The sequence below is a fragment of the Amblyomma maculatum genome, chromosome 11 (genome assembly GCF_055883805.1).
Source record: "Amblyomma maculatum isolate TAMU_Amacu chromosome 11, ASM5588380v1, whole genome shotgun sequence".
NCBI lineage: Eukaryota > Metazoa > Arthropoda > Arachnida > Ixodida > Ixodidae > Amblyomma > Amblyomma maculatum.
The window spans coordinates 131,910,915-131,928,006 of record NC_139354.1 but is presented as its reverse complement, the minus strand read 5'-3'; the positions used below and the strand labels follow the sequence as shown (position 1 = coordinate 131,928,006).

The window sequence follows — 17,092 nt, the reverse complement described above, 5'->3', positions numbered from 1 at the left end:
AAGGAAATTATTAGTGCAGCTGCTCATTCAGGCGTGCATTCCTTGTGCATTTATTGCTCTTATATATGTGCACCTTTGCCTGCATGCTTGCCAGGGCTTTCCCCATAATGGGTGGCAGTGATCTTGCCGCCTACCTCTCAGGGGGACTGCCCTTTACCAACTACTAGCTCACAACCAACTCACCTCCTGGGCTTCAAATTTGTCATACTCAAGGACGATTTTCTGTGTTTGATGTTACCAGTGACGTCACTTAAGATACGCAGTGTGCATCATTGGTCCATTAGTTTCATTTCGGGATGTTGTCACCCCTTATATTCCCTACTCATATTTCTGTTTCTACATCCCCTTGCAACTGCCAATCGGGATGTTGTCACCCCTTATATTCCCTACTCATATTTCTTTTTCTACATCCCCTTGCAATTGCCAAACGAAATAAGACGTATAAAACTGCCAAATTCCCGCAGTCTCTGAATGCTATGTCAACAACCAGAAAGCTTTTGCATGTCTTAATAAAAGTAGAAATGATCCCCCGATTAATTTTTTTATTGTCATGTCTAGTCAGATGGTTTAGTGAACTGCCACATGACCAAGCAAATTGCAACTGTAAGTGCACTGAGGAGTCATGCGTTAGAGCAAGCATATGGATCTTGTGTTGCTTAGCTGCTTAACTCCAAATATCCTCCTTTGTCAGACAAGATATTTTTTTAGGAAACTGGATGGGGAGCCAGAAGAAAGCAGATTGGATTCTTAGCAGCATTGCTACTTGTTACACGTGCGTTCCACCCCTGTATACATGAACTCGGCAGTATTGGGTCGAGTACGTCTGTCGAGTGAAAAATCAGTTGTGGGGTTCATGTATACACAGTCGGGTCGAGTAAAATAGGCGGCGAAGCGGGTCGCGTTAACTCCTTGCAGGGGGTAGGTTAATTCGCTTGACCCGCTTATCTAAAGGCGTGTAGAGGCTGTCCAGTCAGGGAGTCTAGTTATGGGGAACTCGGGGATATGAAAAAGCCTCTGGAGCGGCGACGAGCGTCACTTGAAATGAATGCTTTTTAGCGCTCATCAACGATAAAAAATAATCGAAGCTCTTGATAGTAAAAGGCAATGGGATCAAATACGAGTAAGAACTTGCACAATAACTTCGAATCTCGATGCAACGCTCTGCTACGATACTTACTAGAAAGCGAGTTCATGTAGACATCAGCCGGGTCGAGAATGTTGACCTTGCTTACTCAACGCCGATTCAACCCGGTGCTGTCGAGTCCATGTAAACAGGGCTATTGTACTTGTAATTTTAGGTGAACTCTCATTTTGTGTATTGCACATTAAATTTGAGTGATATTGGTGCTTTCTTGCGCATGGGCTGTTTTGTTTTGCAAACAATACTATTTCTCCAGACACAATCTTATTTTTAATTTGAGTGCAAATTATTGTCCATTTTTGAAAAAAAAAACATAATTTGTGAGTCTGTTAAGAAATTTTGATTTTGAAATATATTCACAAAATAGCAACATTTTATAGATACTGAAATATAAAATGTGTGCGAAACAACTTTTCAGCTCAGGATTAAACTGGTTTTTCAAGGAACGTATTGTGATAGGGTGAAAGTGAAAAATCACTGTCATGCTAGATGTATCGATTTTTTATGATCCCATAGTCACATCAAGCATTGTATTTTATGGTGTGCTTAAGCAATAAAAATAATATTTGGCCTCAGATATTCAGGCAGATTGCTATTCTCTATACCAACAACTACTATGAATTGGTTTTAAGAAATCAGATGCCCGAGCACCACACCTGTTACCTGGACATAAAATCACCCATGTATGCCTAACTGAATATAATCTTGCACGTGGAAGTTTGCCGATGGTATGGCCATATGATTAGCTGTGATGAGGGAAAATGCATACCTGGTAGGCTGCTAGCTGATAAGGAAGTACAATATCATTGTACTCAGATCTAGCATAACATTTTCCTGCCTATGCAAAGTAAATTTCTAGTACTTGCTCAATTGCTCATTGCAGGCTGACTGTAATAATTTTAGCTGAACAAGCATGCACTGTATGATTACTGGAACTTCTTGTTGGGCTTGTTCGTGTTTATTTATTATAAACTGAAGGCGCCAAAACAATGCACGCACACAAGAAAAGAACGGGACAGAGTTCCACTCACAACTGATTTATTGTGCAGAACAGAGTACATATATATCTCACTGCAGGCACATGCCCAAGGAACACATTCAGCTACATCACATTCAGCATCATGTAGTTTAACATAAGCTATGTTCAAGAAATGCTTTCTCAGAGAAAGAGGCTGTGGTATGAGGCATGACTTCTTGAACATATCTTAAAATACATGATGCTGAATGGGTTCTTTGCGCATATGCCGGCAGTGAGATATATATGTACTTTATTCTGCACAATAAATCAGTTGTGAATGGCGCTCTGTCCCGTTCTTCTTTTCTTCTTTGTGTGCATGTTGTTCTGGTATCTTTAATTTATAATGAGCACTGTATGAAAACTATTCCTTGGTACATTACAATTAAGGCAATTGTTTATAGTAGAATGCAGCAAGCAATAAAGTTGTGAAAACTAAAAAGCTGGAACTTGAAATGGTACGGTTATCTTGAGAATATTATATGCATACACAGCCTTGAGAATATCTGCGATCTACACATCTCCCTCAGTTAGCTGATTGAAGATAGCTTGACTGATTCTGTCAGGGCAATTATTTCTTTATTCTGGCCGCAGTAATGTATGCGTGCCTGTAACTGGTGTACTGCAGAAAAATATTCTTTAATGTGTTCTTTAATATCATCCAGTCTTGCATGCTTAGTAATCCATATTGTCTATTGCAGGAATGTTAAAGAATTTTTTAAAAATAGAAAGTTCTGGAGCCTGAACCGTCAGATTTTCAGGAACTGTAATTCTATATGAACACTAAGCATCTACCTGAAGTTATCGGTTTGCCGGAAGCAGGTTTTTACTTCCAAATATCTTTCTTTTGTATCTGGAATGGATATTATTTTGCATATAGGTTTATCATCCCTACGTCATAAGATGCTGCATGCCTTTGCAGGCCCAGAAACCTGTCGCAAAGTGCTCTAAAAGAAGAATGTGTGGCAATAGGCCTTCAATATATACAGTAGAACCCCTTTATAGTAAAGCCACTGAGGCCAGCGAAAATATTTACTATATCATGGCCTTTACTGTATCAGTGGTCTGTGATGGCATGGTCCTGAAAGTGCTATCTAGTAGTTGAATAGGCACTTACTGAACACGACTTGTTGCTTAATGAAAAAAAAACCTAAATACTTTCCATCTCGCTTTTATCATCTCTTTGTGGAATTTTTTCATAATAAAATTTCTCTACATCTTGTGGAAGTACCTCTGAAGCATGAAGACGTGATTACGAATGCAACCAAGTTCGATTTAATCTAAAAACTAAAGCCTTGCATGAACATAGTGTCTCTTTTTGCTCTTTCTGTCTTTTAAAAGGCAATAAATGATAAATTCGCATGGCACTCAAGTGCTGTAAGACCTTACTCGCTGCACCTCCACTTTCTGCCACCACTGCCTCATGATTTGTACTGCACATTGCAGTGTATGTTGACCCATTTCTTTCCCTTCCCAATTTCTTGCTGTAAGTTTACTCCTTTACTTTCTGAATGGAACACGCTGCCTCCTTGCTATGTTTGTAGACAGCCTTACTTTTTTCTTCTTCGCGCTGCGCGCTTTCCCTCACGGCTCCAAGGCTTCTGTAAAGTAGGCTTCATCTGACTGCTGCTACGGCTAGTAGTAAAGCCACCTAAACGAACACTCGGGGTTATTGTTCTGTTTTCAAATACAAAAAGTCTTGGCTTCGCGACTCTAGGTAGTGCGCGGGAGTCGTCGCCAGGGTCAGAAGCACTTTAACCGATTTTTACCAAAAACATCTTTACTATAAAGGGGGAAAATGTACAGTTTTGCCTATGGAAGATGAACTGGGACTTCAGTTTCACTTTACTATATCAGAGGTTTTACTGTAGCAGGGTTCTGTATTTTGTACTCAATCGTATAGAGCACCCAGACTTCAAATATGTGTTTGGATAAGTGTTGAGAAGGTGAGTTTAGATCTTATGGTGATATATGCTTGTCTTCTGTGCAGATGTCATTTGTAAGACCCACGGACCAATCTCCTCAACAAACTGTTCCTGAATGGTTGTTTCCTGCGGGGTGCCCAGCTTACTACCTGGGCCATGTGCTTCCCCCGCCCCCTCAACCTCATCACTTGATCCATTGACCCTTCAGTGCCAACTATCATGCTCAACACAGTCCACTGCCATTTTCCATCCATGGTGGACACTGCCCTGGAATGCACCCATGCTCAGCCTCCTATTCCTGCAACACCTCTCGCACTACAAGGCTATAGTGCATCAACCCTGCTCAACATGTCCAGCCCCTTCCATCATGACCAATGCACACTGCACCCAATCACCTCTATCTGCACTACCTGGTCATGTGCTGCTTAGTGCCCTGTTTCCAATTACACCTACTAGCCTCTCCCATATTAACCCTGTATCCAATGCCCCCTGCACTGCATTTTGGCCCTCTGATGTCCTTGTGGCATTTAGATGTATATGAGCTCTCAATAAAATGTTTTCGGAAAATATTTTGCTTGCCTCATTTAATTGCATGGTTTTTATGGCTCCTTAGGGAGATGACATGCAAGGTGGTATTGGGAAATGACTGCATAAGAAAACCACAATTGTCAGAGTGACAGTTAAGCAAATGGCAGCAGTAAGGGCAAGGGTGAAATAACTGCATGGCTAAAGGTGGCTTAACAGTGGCAGGCCACGTGTGCCGATGAATACTTGTTGCATGCCAATAAATACCAATATATAATACTAGCGGCACGGCCGGTTTATTGCCAATGTCAGATGTGCCAATGAATACTAGTGGCATGCCAATACGTGACACAAGGGGCACGGCCAGCTGATAGCCTAAGTTGGCAGTGCCAAGACAGGTGCAATGTTGGCATATAAGCCGGACCATTATATAAAAATGTAGTAATTTCTCAAAAAGCCAGTGTTACGCCAATGTTGGTACCAATTTTTGTCGACGTTGGGCCGGGATTGGTGCGATGTTGGTGTGCTGCCTGGGACGTTATCTGGAGAAAGTGGTCATATCTAGCAGGCGTTTCTTGAATATTATCGAACGCTGTTTACAAACCAAGACGTGGAAGTAAACGCATTCAAAGGAAAGTTTCTGGGCGCTTTACCGCGATTAGATGATGAGCAGAAAGATAGGCTGGAGTTGTCAATAACCGCGTCGGAGGTCGAGCTTGCCATAGAAAAATTGAACCCGGGAAAATCTCCCAGCCCCGACGGGTTAAGCGCGGCGTTCTACAAAGCATAGAAACATGAAATAGTGCCGGTACTGACAGCCGTGTACAACAAGTCCTACAACGTAAATGTATTGCCCCCGTCTTATGGCAAATCCCACACAGTCTTGATTCCTAAATACAATGAAGCAGATAAGTTACAACAGGTTACATTATATCGCCCTATCGCACTCACGAATGTAGACTACAAAGTGTTTATGAAAATTCTAGCCCGTAGACTACAGTCAGTAATTCAACAGTTAGTTGGAACACACCAGACGTGTGGGATCAAAGGTCGATCCATTGTTTCCAATGTGCATAAAGTTAGGAGTGTGCTTGAGTGCTGTGATCACACAAACAGTTGTGTAGCCATCCTTCAGTTGGATCTGGAGAAAGCATTTGATTGTGTCTCACATGAAATCCTGTTCTGCATACTCGACCAAGTGAATGTAGGGTCCGTCATTCGCGAGGGAGTGGCCATGGCGTACCGAAGCTGCACAACAAGATTGATAATAAATAAGAGTTTGGGGGCCCCCATAAACGTGCAGCGATCGGTGCGCAGGGTTGTCCCCTCAGCCCTCTGCTATTCTGCATTTATATCGAGACACTGTGTTTAAATATCATAGAAAACGACAAATTTCGTGGCTTCCAATTGCAAGCTGCAGAGGTTAAGCTGCTGGCATATGCGGATGATGTGGCTGTATTCGCAGTGAATCGCGAAGGGGTTATCGAGGCCGTATCGCCTGTAAACGAATTCACAAAGGTTTCCGGCAGTAAAGTTTATTGGTCAAAGTCCCTGGGGCTTTGGCACGGAGAATGGCCAACGGCGCCCGAGAAGTTCGCAAACATGTCCTGGGTGACAACACCAGTAAAGTACTTGGGAGTCCCACTAGATAGTTATCGCGATAGCGAATCGTACTGTAGGGCACAGACTCAAGCCATGCGGGAAAAGGTGGAGGGGTGGAACGGGCAACAATTGTCAGTTTTCGCCAGGGCCACAGTGTGCAATATGTTTTTTATGTCGAAGCTGTCGTACGTGATGCAAGTGTTGCATTGTGCAAGGATGAACGTACGGAGACTGCACCGGATATTTGCCCTTTTTGTGTGGGCAGCAGAATGGGAATGATGTAGCCGGACAAGTTTGTTTAGGCGGGTGCAGGACGGTGGACTGGGTTTGGGGCATTTGTTTCTACGACAGATTGTCAGCAGATTTCTTTTTGTTCGCGATGTAAAATATCCATTTTTGCGTAGTTCAGTTCAGGCGTTCAGTCGTGTCCGACTCTTCGTGACCCTATGGACCATGTCACGCCCGCTTTCCGGTCTCTCACTATCTTCTTAACATCACATAGCTTCATCTGCAATGCCTCGAGGATGCCATCTAACCATCGCGTTCGCTGCCTACCCCTTCTCCGGCGACCCTCAACCTTTCCCAACATCAAATCTTTCTCCAGCGACTCCTCTCTTCTCCTCAGATGACCAAAGTAGAATTTGACCCTCCAATGAGCAGTCAGGGTTTATGGTCGACAATATCGACTGATTTGATCTTCTGACAGTCCAAGAAACTCTCAAGAGTCTTCGCCAGCACCACAATTCAAACGCGTCAATTCTTCGGCGGTCAGCCTTTTTCACAGTCCAACTCTCGCATCCATACATCACAACTGGAAAGACCATAGCACGAGTTATACGGATCTTGGTTGGCAGACTAATGTCTCTGCTCTTTACTAGGCGGTCAAGGCTAACCATTGCTCTCTTTCGCAGAAGCAGGCGTCTCCTAATTTCATGGCTGCAGTCTCCTTCCGAGGTAATCTTGGCGCCCAAGAACAGAAAATCTGTCACAGCTTCCACTTCTTGTCCATTGATGCTCCAGGACTTGATAGGGCAAGACGCCATGATCTTCGTCTTTTTAATGTTCAGTTTAAGCCCAAACTTCTCACTCTCTTCTTGTACGCGCATCAGAAGTCTCTTGAGTTCCGCTTCACTTTCTGCCATTAAAGTGGTATCATCCGCATTTCTAAGGTTGTTGATACGTTTTCCAGCAATCTTCACTCCAGCTGAAGACTCGTCCAATCCGGCCTTCCTCATGATGCACTCTGCATATAGGTTAAATAGGCAGGGCGACAGTATGCAGCCTTGCCTCACCCCTTTCTCAATCGGAAACCAATCAGTAAGACCATGCCCAGTTCTGACTGTGGCCTCTTGCCCTTCATACAGGTTCCTGAGGAGACAGATGAGGTGAATTGGAACTCTCATCTCTTGGAGAGCTTGCCACAATCTGCTGTGATCTACGCAGTCAAACGCTTTCGCATAATCAATAAAGCAGAAGTAAATGGGTTTCTGGAACTCTCTTGCTTTTTCCATGATCCAGCGAAGGTTGGCAACTTGGTCTCTAGTTCCTCTGCCCTTGCGAAACCCAGCTTGCACGTCCGGAAGCTCCCGATCCACATACTGCTGCAGCCTACCTTGCAGGATTTTTAACATCACCTTGCTAGCATGCGAAATAAGCGCGATCGTGCGGTAGTTGGAACAATCTTTGGCACTGCCTTTCTTTGGAATGGGGATGTAAACTGACCTCCTCCAATCTTGTGGCCACTGCAGGGTTGTCCAAATCTTCTGACATAATGTATGCAGTGTGTTAACAGCGTCGTGGTTGAGGTTTTGAAGCAACTCAGCTGGAATACCATCAATTCCGCTAGCTTTGTTCTTAGCAAGGCTGGCTAAGGCCCATTCAACTTCACTCTTCAGGATGCCCGGCTCGAGATCAGTAATCACAACCGTCTTATGTTGGGTTTGCACATCCGGGTCCTTCTTGTACAGTTCTTCTGTGTATTCCTGCCACCTCTTCTTTATCTCTGAGGCTTCAGTGAGGTCCTTGCCTCGTTTGTCCTTTATCACGCCCAGCTTAGCACAGAAGCTTCCTTTGATATCTCTGATTGTCTTATACAAAGCTCTTGTGTTCCTTAATTGGCTGTTGTCCTCAACTGCTTGGCACTGTATGTTCAGGAAGGCATTTTTATCTCTCCTTGCTATTTTCTGAAAATTCGCATTGAGAACCTTGTATCTTTCTCTTTCCCCCATACCTTTTGCCATCCTCCTTTCCTCAGCTATTTGCAAAGCCTCTTCAGATAACCAGTTTGGTTTTTTGCATTTCTTTTGCTTTGGAACTACCTTAGTACTGTGTGCCAAATTAAGGCTCGGAAATGCACTGCCGGACTTTGTTGTCTTGACCGAAAGTGTATCGGGACGCATTTTTGGTTATTTTAGAGAAGTTGTCGCTAGTGTGCGATTCCTGTCTGTTCGATTTTCTTATGAATATTTATCTTGTGTTAGCAGGAAGAAGCTGTACAAGGATTTGTGCGACGTAGTTCTACCCATACCAATGTACAGGGCCTTATACAGTGGAGGACCAGGACGCGACGTACTTAAGCGGGTGAAGGCGATGCAGGAATGCAAAAACTTTTTTCATTAAGTTACACACGGAAACACTGCCAGTAAAGAAGTTCTTGGAAAGGAAGAATTTATTTTTACCTTAGGGTTCGCATTGCTTAATTTGTAAACAGCCAGAAACTATAGACCACGTTTTAGTACATTGTTGGGAAGGGGTATACTTTTGGGATATTTTTACAAAGGACTTTAAAAAAGGAATTTTCATTAGACTCGCATGGTATTAGGTACTTGCCAGTAGAGAATGAGGATGGGGTGCCATTTGACCTAATTATGCTAATGGCCCTCCACTGTATTTGGCGCTCGAGAATGGCAGGATACCATTGCGATCCTGACGCACGGCCAGCACGGATCTATTTTCGGGAAGGCATGAATAGATATATTGAAATTCAGAAACTTGCTCCTAAAGCTCCCGAGTGGCTCGGAAGATTAGAGCCATTAGTGACCCTAAGAGAATTTTAGAACGACGACGCCACAACCCAACTGGCTGATTGTTGATTGTGCCCTGTAAGTGGTTTTGTGTATTGTGCTGAAGTCAGGGAATAAAGAAAAAAAAAGCCGGGGTGGTACAGTGGTAAGACGCCCGACTACTGTCCGTAGTACCCGGGTTCGAACCCGACCTCGGCGGCTGCGTTTCGATGGAGGCGAAACGAAGAGGCGTCCGTGTGCTGTGCGATGTCAGCGCACGTCAAAGATCCCCAGGTGGTCGAAATTACTCCGTAGCCCTCCACTACGGCTCCTCTTCCTTTCTTTATACTTTCACTCCCACCTTCCTTCCTTCCCTTACGGCGCCGTTCAGGTGTCCACAGACACAAGTTTGACAGATACTGAGCCTTTCCCTTCCTGTGAACCAATTATGGTTATTATTATTATTAATAACAAATACATACAGATTATGTTGCCCACCGTTGTACTTAGTTTCCATTACCCGTCACAGCTAACCTAATATTCATGCTTATATACGTTCGATGTTTAGTGTACAGGGTGTGCTGGCTTGTATTGTATCGTCCTCACCTGCTTCAAGATTCTATGTGAGTTGCCAGTGATTAAGTGCGTATAAAAGAAGTCAGAGTCGAGTCTCGTCATTAGCCACAACACAGCACCCTTACAACCTTAATTCTAATATTTAGCAATCTGGTGATTTCCTCTCTTCGCATGAATAGTAAGTTACCTGTGACGGGTAATGGAAAGCAAGTAAAACAGAGTGCAAAATAATTGGAATGTATTTATTATTATCGTAAGCACCATTGTTTTAAACGGGTAATAAACGAATATACAAAATAGAGTAATGAATATTTTGTGGGAAATGCAATCTTCCACGAATGTCGCTTCGTGGATATTTCAAGCCGTGATGTTGCAATCGCAATTATAATAAGACACTTATTAGTCTTTATGCACATGCACCTCCAAAGAATCAGTGTCCAAAAGGTTTCTTACAACAAATGTTATTGTGAATATACTCTGCATTTCATACCTCGGAGCCACGTTGCTCGTTCCAGTAATTTGCAACTGTTATATTCAGAAGCTCCTTAGGACAGGTGCAAAGTTTCAAAGGTCTAATTATGATAAGAACAATTAGGGATAGTGAAGAAAATAAAAGTTCACACACAAAAAAACGTTTAAAATATCTTCAGAGGCGGAGGGATCATATTAACATTTCCTTGGGGTAAACATCAAAAATGGAATGTCAATATTTGACGCAGATACGAAAGTACGTTGTAATAATAGTTTATATCCTTTCATATCAATTTGATCTACTATTAGCATTCCTTTCCATCCCGTCGTCACGGCTAGATAGGTCTGCTATATATGCACCGGTAAAAGTAGGAAAAGCCGCATTGTCTTGAGGAGACGGGTAAGATGAGCAGGATGGCTTCTTTGATTTGCATTGCTGTCGTCTGCGGTGGATTCCTTCTTGTTGAAACCAGGAAGATCGAAGAACGTATGAACATTTCTATTATTAAATGACACAAATATTCAATATATGAAAAACGTAAGAAAACGCAGTTCTTCTTAAATAAACTGGAAATCCATGTGATCGCCTGGATCTGCTCACTCATTTAATAAATATTTTCCTCGTTCCTAAATATTCACCTTTGAGGTTATCTGTTTTATATATATAGCAAATATTCTATGTTAAGTAACTTATTGTTATCTTAAATACATTTCTTGAAGAGTAAAAGCAGCACAATTGTGCACAGCGGTGCGAAAACAAAGCATTGGAATAAACTTCTTTAGTCATGTATACATTTGCCACCAAGATTTCACGACACTTTAGGAAGCGTCCAGATTAAATTATGTACGTCAAACATTTTTTCAAGTTACATAGCGGCGGCCACTTTTGTCGCCTTTTCCATCGCCGGTAGCTTTTAAAAGCAGCTGTAAAGTCCAGCCCCGCTTTCATGGTATAATATCAGAGAAGCCCGTATACGCAGTCGTCTTACAAACGTACAGTTTGCTATTCACTGCTCAAGTGGCTGGCTGACTCGCTTCCTCGACTACAGAGCCCAAGTACACAAGGTGTTCCTGCATAAAGGACTCGCATGAAATTAATAAATAAGATGCCCTAGGTTTGTTGCTGAAGAGGGACCGGAACGGAAGTTTCGAAATGGGTAGTTGTAGCGCGTTTCGTATGGGGTTTTTGCACGATGCAGATATATGTTTCAGTAGAAATATTTTATGGCACTGTTCCTACTTTTCAGGTTGTCAGAAAAAGGAAGGAAAGGATTGTGAGCAAGGAATGAGTGAGTATTCCCTTATAATGGTTTCCCGTCGAGTATGAGGAGCTCTAACGTCGTGCTTAATAAAAACTACGATTCCTAGAACTGTTTTTGGAATTTCTTAGTGTATTCTTCTAAACTTAAGTCAGCAAATCAATCCACGCAATTGTGAGGTGTTCTCAGTTAATGACAAAATTACGCTCCCTTTCTGTAATATTTGGACATCATTTATTTCCCCAGAAAACACTTCTTTCTTGAGCCATGAGACGATCTCGCAACTGTTGAACGGACAACTGGAAACTAGCTATGTTCATCAGTCACAACAATGCCTGTGATTAAAGAACGCAAGTTATTCACCAGTGTCGCCAAAGCGGCTCGGGTTGCCGACTGTATCCAATGACGGCGGATTTAAAGCACTTGACATTGACGATTCGAGAGCGGTATTTTTGGAGTCGTTACCCACTCGTCTCCACTACAGCAAGGTGGGGTACTCAAAAAATGTAAAAAATTTAAACCTTTACTGTTATAGATTTTCTTGTCATTCTTCAGCAAATACTTTTATCATGGCATTATTTCTGTATGAGAAAGCGTCTTTGTATAGGACTGAGAAATAAGGGGACCAACGCATTTTAAAGGACGTTTTATAGACACAAATGGCTGCAATTTTAAATAGGCATTTGAAAGGCAAAATCAAATGTCATTTATTACTTATTATTTGTCATTTACGTCTCTTTAAAAATTATTGTGTTAGTGCTTATGATGTTGATAGGGCCAATTTAAAAGGAGAAACTCAGTTGTATATAATAGAAAAAAAAGATTCAGAACGGACTCCGTTCGTGCCTGTCTTCCTTTACTGTGTCTTTCGTGTTGAGTTTCTGTAGTTTTTTTAGGTTTGTCTGGTCCGTCCAACAAGTGAAGCCACTAAAATATTAGGCGAAATTTGCTCAAGGATGCAGACATCTATCTCGCGAGTGTCTACACATTATGTCTCGTACTGTGGCGTTGTTTGTTTTCTTTGCATATGAAATCAAAACATCTGGCTCGTTTGCAAAAAAGCATTTATATTTCCCAAATAAAAGACTGTATAGCCTACAACTATCAAGACCAGGATTCCAAGCCTGACCAAGGTGTCCTAGTGGGCTGGTGTTCTTGTGGGCGTGTATGTCCACATAGTAGCGTACTCGAACGCATATCTCATAATCAGTGGTGACCGTAGCCTCACCCGCAGAGTTTTACGCTATAGGAATCTCTTACTTTTAAAAATGAAGGTTGATGTATATGATAGGTTATCTGAAACTTCTTATGCTCATAATATGAAAATTAGACACTGATAAAATAGCAAGTTCTTGCCTAAAACGCCACAATTGCCAATTACAGCCGTATGAATTGACAGTGTTTTTTCGTAGCGCTTTTGTGGGGCCTGTTGGCGATTTATTTCGTATCTGAACGCTGCAGTATTTTGCCCTTCATAAATCTGCTGTATGGATGTTCCTCATGCATTCTAAAGGCTTTATTACAGGATACGAAACAGCCACCAGTGTCAGCTTGCCGTTTTCATAATGCAGCCAAACATATACATCAATACCTGAACCCATACTATTACTCTACCTAACCATTTTGATTCTAAGAGAGTTGTACTGCTGCGGATAGAAATTTTCTCTCGATAGAACATCGTTTTCAACGCGCCAAGGAGGGTAATGTATGGCCGAGCAACTCCATAAATTGGAGCTTAGCAGGAATAATCTTTGTTTATTCAATACTAAGGCGACAGCTTTTATAGGCTCATGGGTGTGCGAATAAAGTGCCCTTTCGCAGAGGGTATCACGGCGTCTCTGTCCATGAATGACGTCATTTATGAGTACACGATTGGTTGTATTAGCAAGAGTGTGAAAAGTGCTTTGCGATATTTTGTTGACGTGAAATAATTTGTTAATAAAATAGAGCATAGCTATGGACATTGAAATTGTGCAAAAAACATCTAAGATGTCCGGGAAACGTGCAAAACCATGCAAAGCTTGAATGTCAGACGTTGTCATTGCATTACATCGAAGATACTCCATAAACAGTAAACAAGGAAAGGTTAGTAAAAGAAAGAAGAAGTTAATGCACTAAATAGGTAAAATTGGAGAAAACAGAGAAAGATAAAGAAAAAAGGAGAAAAAAGAGCAAAATAAGATCATTTTAGTGAAAAAGAGAGTGAATGCAGAATCACGGGAGGAGATTTCTCCACACAGCCGTTAGGAGACATATAAGTGCTTGCAACGAATTTTTCTTTTGTGTTTTGTCTTCATTGCCTTTGCGTAACGAAACAGCCTCCAGCTGGCGATCTGCTGCGCAGTTCACGAACAACATTGCGAATCATGCGCTTTTAAGTTGGGCCTCTTCCTGGGGAAAAGTAATGTGCTATTGGTGACTGGTGCCATGATGAGTCGATCATTTATGATAGGAGAGAGTTAGCCCTGGGATGCTGCGTATTTTGCATACTGATGGACGTCATGCGGCAAAGTTTAGGAATTGTATTAAATTTTTGTGTACAACTGCTTGCGCGTTGTTTCGTCCTCACTGTGTAAAAGTTTGCCCGACTGGGAACTGTGATTGCCTTCTGTCTGGAGCTTTCAGTGATAGGAGTATATGTTAGCATTGATTTGGAAGGCGCTTGTTTTCTATTAATTCCCGAGAAGGTCTCCCGTGGGGCCCGTCGAACCACAACTCTGGCGCTTCTCTAGAAGAGCTCGTTGCGAGGAGTTCCATTGCTTGGTGTCAACATCATTTGAATGAAAAAAAAAATCATAAGAAACATTTCTGCGCACAACGCATGAATGATAACTGCTCCTTCTTTTCGGTCTAGGACGGATTCGTAGTCCAAGCATTCCACTTTTTCCCAACATTAGTGGATTTGAAGCTTTTTACTAATTAGATAGTTTGCATCGTTCGGTAGAATATGCTTAAGTGAGGCTTTGCGTCTATATCGCATTATCTTTCACTATATGTGGTAGATTGTGAAAGTATGGTTAATATGTGCGTGATACCTGAAACCAACGTGCTAGCGTATGTTTAGTTACTGATCATTTTGACTTCACGTGGTAAATCTCCCGTAAATATATTGGTCAAGCCCTACGTGAAATTCCGTTCAGTGGGGCCTGTCGGGTAGCACTGGGTGAATTAGAGGCATTCCATAACGGTATGAAATTTCATACGCAGGCAGGTGCTACTTAAAGACTAGAAATAAAAAATAACCCAGTGAATGAAGTTAAGATTGGAGCAAATACTCTAGGGGCGGCTATTCGGGGGGCGCTTTAATTGGCCTAGGGTTGCAGTTCCTGGTTTCCCCGTAGGGTACCTTACAAATGCCACAATTTAGGGGGGATGGGGGGGGGGGGGGGGAGGATACGTAGCGGTCCTGCCTTTGTAACAAAAAAATGCGTATTGTTCGCAATAATTAGAGCCCTCAAACTCGGACTTCCTTAGTCAACCAAATGAATAGTGTAAATGTTCGTGCATTATTTTTATTATCACCAATCTTGGATGACACTCAATACGTAATCATGAATTAATCGTGATAATCATGAGGTTCAAAACTTCAGACAAAATTTTTCAATGATAACAGTACGAACACTCTGTGTAATGAATTCTGGGTTGTAATTAACTTCTGTTACTTTTTTGTAGGATGCGCATGTCCTGAGCCTGGACCACCCAATCATATTAGATTACGACTTGCATTTTTCAACCACTCCAAGCAAGCTTGAAAAGAATACGTTGGCGACGATGAGTCATGCAACAGCTTCGAGAATTTAGAAGAATGTGAAGAAGAGTGTGAAACTGCTTTTCCGCAAAATTGATGCAATGCTGCCATATTCAGTTCTGTTACTTTGTAACATATTTTCACCTGTATAAGGAGCTTAGTAAAGAGCTTATTCTGTGTGAAGCAAATATTTCTGAACGCATTGTCCCGCAAGAAGGATTTGCGACCAAATCTATTGTATTACTGTACCTGATTTTATTTCCTGCAAGAAAAATCAATGCCTTATTAATTTAAGGCTCACCGTTAAAGTTGAACAGGCAGACTACTCTCGTTCTGCAGAAGTCATGCAGTGGGGAAACAGCAGTCATGCAAAGCCTTTCTAATTTTGGCGTTATTTTCATTTAGTAACGTATTACCTGCGAAAAACATTCATGCTTTATATTTTTACGGTGCGTCGCAGCATATTTAAGAAGAAAGAGAAAGAAAAAGAGTCAGATGCGCGGAGACTGATTCTGACCCTGGGCCGCTGTGACCGCATTTCATTCACCAAGCCTTCACTGTATTAAAGCCATTCCATCCGCCACATTTGTTGAAAGTACTGGGTACGAGAGAAGCCTAGATGTCCGGATGTGATGTAATTGTGCATAGCGTGCAAAAAGTGCGCGCGGAGTTTTTTGTGACGACCTGAAGCCAGGCAGTTCCGTCGACTAAATAGGCCTTCTTGAACAAAATACCACGTTTTATAGCAAATGGCGTTGAATCTGGTTTACCGTTTGCCTGTTCTATTAGAGACAGTATTGAGAGGTCGCTGCACTGCTCTCGCTTACATATTTCGGTACTGAAAACCGACGGCGTAAGCGAGACCAAGCACCTTTAAAACCCGCCTTCTCCATTGCCAAAGCGGTCATGTGAGGCGTTACAAGTAGTCTGCATCTCTGTGATGTAGCCCATTATTCGGCGCGACACCAAAATTATATTCTTAGCGACGTAATTCCCAGCGCGCCAAAGACAAGATGGATCCCAAAGTCTGATAACCTAGCATAGAGAATGATGGTCGGTCACGATAGTGAAGTGGCGTCCACATAGGTACGGTCAAAACTTTTGCTTAGCGAACACAACTGCGAGATAATTCAATTCGTTTACTGTGTACTAAAGCTCACGTTTTGTTGACGTGCGGCTGGCGTAGGCAACAACGTACTCAGCCCCAACATGAAGCTGGACAAGCACTGCCCTAAGACCGACCCCACTGGTATCAGTGTGAATCTCAGTCACAGTTGAAGGGTTGAAGTGGCGCAGAATTAGTGCTGGAGTTTGAGAAGACTTGGGTAGATTGGAAGATTATTCGCACTCGAGGCTACGCACAAATTGCGAATCCTTATGCAGGAGAGAAGTGAGGGTTGGGCAATTTGCCCAAACCTAGTGACGTAGCGACGAAACTAAGCACAGTTTCCAAGAGCTCCGAAGGAGGTTTAGGGCGCGTGGAGGTTTTAAATCGCGTACTCGAGAAATATTCTGCGCATCCGACCTGATACCATCCTTGTTGACGAGGAAGCCAAGAACTATAGTTTGTCGGTCTGCAAAATGGAACATTGAGTTTAAAATAAGTCCCGTTTGCCGATACACTCAAGAATAATATGGAGCCTCTCATTGCGCACTTGGAAAGTCTTGCCGAAAAGGATGAGAGCATCCAAGTAACGCATACATATTTCCCATTTGAGACCTCGGAGGTTAAATCCATAAATCACTCTAACGTCGCGGGAGCCTTTAATATTCCGCACTTCATCACGTTAAATTCCTACAAACCATCTAGTGTTACGAAAGTCTTCTC

At 42.4% G+C, this 17,092-nt stretch overlaps 1 long non-coding RNA gene across 1 annotated transcript; it reads left to right on the top strand.

Moving 5' to 3' along the window:
- Positions 1-10,656: 10,656 nt before the first annotated feature.
- Positions 10,657-15,424, top strand: LOC146174983 (uncharacterized). Its single transcript, XR_014701844.1, has 3 exons — positions 10,657-10,744; positions 11,505-11,546; positions 15,189-15,424. It is a non-coding gene; the product is annotated as an uncharacterized LOC146174983 (long non-coding RNA).
- The last annotated feature ends 1,668 nt before the right edge of the window (positions 15,425-17,092 follow it).